The following is a 7,405-nucleotide window of genomic DNA, read 5'->3' as shown; positions in this document are numbered from 1 at the left end:
GTGTATTGCCACAGTAAGAGAGAACTGATGAATACAAGAACACTATGAACCTCAGAAGTCAGCCTTACTGAGTTATTAAGTGTGGGGGTAAATGTGACCTGTCTGAGACCTTAGTCTGTCTTGGGACACTTGATTGGAATTATAGATGTCTCCAAAATACATTGCATCCCTGAAAAGCTGGACAAGGTGTGACTGCCCTGAGAGAATGGCAAGTCCCAAAGGCCTTGGACTCCACTCCCCTCTGCCTGTCTGCATCAGAGCCATAGGTACTTCTAGGGATTTAGTCTTAGCGTGAGGTCTCCACAGTGGGGTTTCTCTGACCTTTTAGTTCAGGGACCATATTCCCCTTGGGGAAACATCTAAGGGTTAGGTACATAGTATGTCTATTCAGATTTGCTTAGTCCCTGTATTCTATGACTCCTTTAGCTTCTTCCTCTTTGAACCTCTCTTTACGTGCCATTAAACAGACACTGTCATCTAGGGCCCATCTCCTAACCACCACCACCCCTAAAACTCTTGGGAAGAGGAACATAGCTTACTATTTCCCTTGTAATGTTAGACTACATTTTCTTATGCAAAGGTTAAAAACTAAGAGAGATCCCTGGAGCATGACAAATAAAGCTTAGATGGGCATGCTTTTGAATAACTGTGTGAGAAGGGATTTTGGATCATCTTGCAGCAGCTGTAAGAGAAACACTTCCTGTCTAAGTGCATGGAACAGAGCATGCAGGCAGAGCCCAGGGTGCAGCTTACTTGCTTTGGCCCAGAGACAGCTGGCAGCCGGCCAGTGTTTTGGCCTCCTTGGACTTTGACCCACAAAGGTCTGGAATTATAGTGAGTCACACTTGTTATTAGCCAATGATCGTATTGTGAAGTCACAAATCCAATGTTACCTAAACTTTGAAGTGTGCAATATGTGTCTGGGATACAAACCCAGAGTCGCTTGTGATAAAGGCCCTGTCTTTGTTTTTAAATCCCCAAAGCCTTTCTTGTTTCCTTTATAACCTTTATCACAATCACTTGGCAATTATTTAGTAATTCTCTTATTGTACTCTCTATTTCAACTCAATAGTGCAAATATTTGGCGAGTCTATTAGCCTTATCCGTCTCACACATGGCACTTGGCAGAGCCTGACATGCCACTGTGGCCTTATGGCTTCATACTGTTTGTAATTTAGTATGTGCAGAAGAAAAGAAAAGGAGACCACAGACCATCAGGGTCATGTTCAGACAGTGTGACAGCTGGTTCTTACTGAGCAGGGACCAAGGATCTCGACAGAACCATCATCAGTTGCTGTCATGTGTACTGTTTCCTTTTGCCTCTCAAGGGCAATCTTAGTGCTTTGTAGATGGAGGAAGTAAAGTGCAGACAGACTGGTTCAGCTATCCGAGTCTCAGAGCTGGAACACAGCAGAGGAGAGATCATACATCTATCTACTTCCATAGCCTTGCTCCATAGCCTCAGGCATCGGTGCATGGAAAATTCAACTAGAATGAATTAGCTGGGAGTTAAAAAAAATATTTTCCCTGTGTTCCACCTTAGAGATTGTGGTGGTTTGAATGAGAATGGCCCACACAGGCTCATATATTTGAATGCTTGGTACTCAGTTGATTAACTGTATGGGAAGGATTAGGAGGTGCGCCTTTGTTGGAGGTATGTTGTTCAGGGTAGGATTTGAGAATTCAAAAGCCCTCACAAGGCCCAGTCTCTCTCTCTCTCTCTCTCTCTCTCTCTCTCTCTCTCTCTCTCTCTCTTTCTGCTGACTTCAGATCAGGATCTAACCCTCTCAGCTACTGCTCCATTACCACACTTATCTCCTTTATGTCAAGATGATAACAGACTAATCCTCTGCAATGATTTTTAATTTTTTTTTAAATAGGACTCATCTTAGTTATAGTCTCTCTTCACAGCACTAGAACAGTAACAGCATTAGGCTTACTATTGCTGCGATGAAACACTGTGACTAGAAGCAACTTGGGGAGGAGATGATTTATTTGGCTTTGACTTCCCCATCATTGTTTATTATTGAAGGAAGTCAGGACAGGAACTCAAGCAGGGTAGCAATGTGGAGCTGATGCAGAGGCCAGGGAGGGTGCTGCTTACTGGCTCTGTTCCTCATGGCTTGCTAAGGCTGCTTTCTTATAGATCCCAGGACCATCAGCCCATGGATGATCCTACCAATCATAGGCTGGACCCATCCTATCAATCACTAATTAAGAAAATGCCATAAGGTTGGACCTTTGGAGACATTTTCTCAATTGAGGTTCCCTCCTTCCAGATGACTTTAGCCTGTGTCAAGTTGACGTAAAACTAGCCAGCACAGTAACTAAGACAGAGATTCTGATTGGATTGGTCTGGGATAGTCTATTCCTATACTCTACTTTTACTAGTATGCAGCCAAAGTTGAGAACTCAGTGAGGTAAACATAGCCAGTAAAGGCATCTTTCCTTTGGCATGGCTACAGATATGGGTTGCTGGAGACAGTTTTGGAGTGGTGTTTCACGGTCCCTAGGAGGAATAGTAACCTGGAGAGGAGAGGGCTCTGGGTATAACGTCCTCTACAAAAGCAAGGCCAGACTTCTTATAATACAAGAATAATTACAGTTGTGCTAAAGTTAAGCTAGAACCCTAAAATTTTAGATCTGTACTTGAATTTAGAGGTACCCTTTGAGGTCCAAAGGAGTTAGGTGACTTTGCCAATGATACACATAAGACACAGTGATGTGGCAAAGCCTAGAAGCAGAATGAGACACTGTGTGAGGAGATGGAATCACACTTACTGGAATGCCCAAGTCCACAGAGTTCCTGGGTTTCAGTGAACCTAACCTTATTCATGTGTAGGAGAGCCACGATGACATGGGTTCCTGCTCTCTAAGTTCTGATGTGAAGATGAAGGAAAACTGGGCTTGCAAAAGGGTACATGCTCCAATCAACTAAGGCCAGGTAGAGACTACAGACCAGAAAGGAGACAGGACTTACTTTTAGGGTGGGTGGGACCAGTGGGACCAGTGGGAAGAGGGAGTTGAAGAGTTCGGTTAACATGGAACAGCATGAGTAGACATTGGAATACCTATCTCAGGCGCAGTTAGCTTTCTGTTTCCTCCACTAAAGAGGAGAAAAGTCCCTGTGCCTAGGGACGAGGAGTTCTGCTTTCTCTCGGAGAAGTCCTCTTCACTCCCTACACAAATCTGATAAAAGGAAGCACATTTGAAACTCAAGTGCCATGGGCACAGACTTATTCAGCCCTGTCATTTGTTTAATTAGATTTTTATTGTTTTTTTAATGCAATATATTTTGATCATATTCTTTCCCTCTCCCAAATCTTCATGGTCATCCCCACTTTCCTACCCACCCAACTTTATTTTTCTCTCTCTTTCTCAAGGATTCCCTGAAAAAGTCAACAAACAAACAAACAAACAAAAAAACAACCAGGAAAACAAAACAGAACAAAACCAAAAAAAGCTAAACACACTAAACTGTAACAAAAACAACAAAAAGTCCTGAGCATAGGGCCTGTCCTGGAGTGTGACTTACATATCCAGTGTCACTCCATGGGAGAAAACTGATTTTGTCTCCCTCAGTGGGGATCAATTGCAAATAGCTTCTTGGTTAGGAGTGAGTTTGTGTCTACTCCTCTGGGATTGTGTCTGGCTTGAACCTGTGCAGGTCTTATGCGTACTGCTGTGGTCTCTGAGTTCATATGTGCATCAGCCCTGGTGTGTTTGCAAATGCTGTTTCCTTGGAGTCATCCACCACCTCTCACTCTTACAGTCTTTCAGCCTCTCCTTCATGATTGATCCCAGAGCCTTTAGGGAAGCGGTTTGATGCAGACATTCCATTAAGGGCTAAATTTGAACCCTGTTCTGAATCAGAGAAGAAAATGGAAACTTAGAGAAGTATTGGCCAAATTGGCAGCCTGGGGTCTATCTAGAACAGAGGTCTTCTGCCCCTTATACAGCAGTTTGTATGACTCCATATTGGATCATTAGTGCTGAGTATTATTGTGATGGGATATGTATGTGTAGGTGGATAGATGCCAGATAAACACAGACTGAGCACACTAGCTCACAGCCATAATGGTAATATCAGACCTTTGGAATGGGCACTCTCATCTGTCACTGGTCGTCCTTGTAGGTGACAAGCTGACACTGGAGAGAAGGTGAATGACTTCACCGCTTTGTTCTTGAGGTTCTGGGGATGGAAAGTCTTTTTGGGAATCTGCTGGAAAACTCATTTTTGGTGACCTGCATTACACTTTCATCACTGTTTGCCTCTGGAAAATTGAAATGAGTTTTCACCGGTATTAGCTTGCAATGTTTCATTTCATGCTACAAGTGTAAAACACAAACTGTTCTCCGTCACTCCCAGGGATGGGCACAAAGAGATGAGAAGGGAACTGACCTCCTGAAGGACCAAGAGCCTTCCCAGGCTTGTAGGAAGGAGATTTTGAGGCAGATGCTTCAGAGCAGAGCCTCACTCCACCACCCTTTGTGTCTGATTTTACCTGTAGAGGTAGAGATACATTTTCTGATATGTGATTTTTCAAAAAACTCTTAAAAATGTCAATTTAATGCTGGGCATGGTAGTACATTTCTTCAGTGTCAGTGCTTGGGAGGAAGAGGCAGGTGGATCTCTGAGTTAGAGGACAGCCTGGTCTACCTAGGGAGTTCCAGGACAGCCATGGTAACATAGAGAAATGCTGTCTTCATCCCTCCAAGAAACAGCTGGCAATTCAAGATAGTTCACATCTGAGCCCCAGAAGTGAACTGGTACCAGAAGTCTATTGCTCTGGGAAGTGGGCAGAAATGGATGTCTTGAACCCTTTTAATTTTATTATTTTTGACAGAATCTTATTTTGTAGCCCAGGCTGGCCTTGATGTCATGTTCCTCCTGTCTTAGGCTCCTGAGTTGTGCAATGACATGTGTATACCCCTAAGGCAAGCTCTATTTGAGTTATTCCATTGTGGTTTGTATACATGTCTATGCCTAGATTTGTGTAAGTGCACGTGTGTGTAGGCCAGAAGAGAACACCTGGGTGTCTGTTGCTATCATTCTCTATCATATGTGTATTTATATGTATATGTATGAGCATGTATATGTATGTGCATGCATACATGGGGGGGGGTCATGGTTGATGCCAAGAATCTTCTCCAGTTGTTTTTGATCTTATTCAGTGGGGGCAGGATCTCTCAGTTGAACCCAGAGCTCACTGACACAGCTAGTCTCAGCAGCCAGCTTGCTTTAAGGATCCTTGTTTCACCTTTCAAAGCTGGAGATATTGATGACAGGTACTCCCACCATGTGGGACTGTGAAAGGAAGCCTGTTTTCTGGTTGAGCTAGGTTTAAAGAGACCCAGCAGATACCTCTGCAAGGAATGGAAGGAAGTTTGCCACGTTCCCAGATACCAGGCTCCTGACACGAGGCCCCAGCTCCATAATTCTGTGGCCATCAGTCACGTAGGGCAATGCCCCAAGCTCCTGGTATTCTCTCTGGACTCCACCCCCACAGTTACCTGGCAACAGCCAGGTAGGCCTTGCCCACCATGAAAGGGTTGTTTGCCCCTCCTCTCTCTCTTACTTTCTTACTCTTGCCTCTCTTTCTTGTCTCTTGCTCCCCCTCTCTCCGCATTCCCTTCTCTCCTCTCTCCACGTGTCCATGGATGGATGGCCTCTACTTCTCCACTCTTCCCCTCTCTCTGCCTTTCTCTGCCTCTACTACCCTCTTAGCTCCCCTTCCTGCCATAACAATAAATGCCTTAATACCATGGACTGCCTCTTCTCCTTGTGACCTGCTGTGCTGTGCTGTGCTGGGCTGGGAGTCTTCTGTAGCTCAGCAGTAGCTCCCCTCCTGCCCTCTCCCCTTCCACCATGACTCGAGACAGTCCGCGGTCTGACAGTCCATTCTCAGCTCTTCTGAGACATCCAGCAGCTTCCAGTGTCCCAAGAGTGAGAACCTGCTGTCCTGGCCTACATGTGGCCTGGGACCCCAGAGTAGCTTCTTCCATGGCACCAAGTGGTGTCTGTGGCACCTAAGAGTCTGAGCTGAACTCCAGCAGTTCCTCTGGGATCTCAGACTGAGCTTGCCCACCCCTGGACTGGGTCCTGAGGCTTCTCACAGCGTTACTCCCGCTCAAGCTCAAGGGGTGGAGTGGGGTGTGCGCAGTCAAACTCCCCGAGTCCTGCCTCCCCTAACCCTGTGACAGACCAGATGCTGGACACCATTTTAATCCACACCACCAGACATTCATATAGCTTTAGGGAATTCAAACTCTGTATTCTCTTGCTTCTTTCACAAGCACTTTAATGGCTTCACCATCTACCCAACCCCTAGATGCATTTTAAAAAGAATCCCAAGGCTATCTTTGGATACTAATACAGAAAGAAAAGCAAATAAACTGATTGACAAAAGAATTGAAATAATCAAAATTCTGTAGTCTCCAGTGTCAGTTTATTAAATTATAACTATTACATATGTTAACATACATAAGTTTTCATTTACAGAGATTAGAATTCATACATGGGATGCATACTAGTTAATTATACACCCAACAACATACAATATGCATTTTACCATGGCAATATGACGTTTTAACATAAAACATTCAACCAATGAAAGCACATGGGGCTTATCAATAAGAATAGGTGAACACTGACATCTGTTCAGCCTGTATACCCTCTGAAATAAGAGGGGTACGTGTGTCTTAATGACTTTAAGACGAAAATTGTGTATGTTTGCTTATCTGTTTACTTGCTACTGTGAGCCTCCTTTCTCTTGTGTGCACACAGCAGAGCAGGACTTGCCTGTTATGGACCTTCTTGGCATGACAGTAACTAGGTGTGACAGGTGCTCAAAATAAAATAGAATAAGACCACCATGGATCAAACTGAAAGGGTGTTGTGTGTGGTCAGGGTCAGGAAGTCTAGTTTTAGCCTCAATACTCCATCAAGCTACTGCCCAACACCAGGCTTCATATGTTACTTCTCCTGGCCTGTGTCTCTCCATTCTTGAAGAGACATAAGTTTGGATAGCAGCTCATGTTAACTTTAAATCCCATGACATTTTCTCCACTGGCCAAGCACCTAGAGTTGGTGAGGGAATGGATTACTCTTGGAGTTCATTAGGATCCACTGAACTCTGGGCAGGGCTCTCAGGTTTGTCATGATCAAATAGAAGTACACCAAAGGGTGGCCATATGGCTATAGATTTGGAGAAGGAATGCTTTGGCTTAATTCCTCCCCTGACCTCCATGATGCAATGGTTTCTATAAAACTCTCTTTTTGCTTGACTCTTTCCAGAGAATGAACAATAACTACATGAAAAAAATCAACTTGGGGGGTCAGAAAATTGGTTTAGGGATGAAGCCAGAGATGTGACCACCATGTGTAAGCAGTCTCCTTGCTCTT

This window comes from Mus caroli, unplaced genomic scaffold, assembly GCF_978045245.1.
Source record: "Mus caroli unplaced genomic scaffold, Mus_caroli_1 scaffold_6, whole genome shotgun sequence".
In the NCBI taxonomy this organism is placed as follows: domain Eukaryota; kingdom Metazoa; phylum Chordata; class Mammalia; order Rodentia; family Muridae; genus Mus; species Mus caroli.
This window is presented reverse-complemented; position numbering follows the sequence as displayed.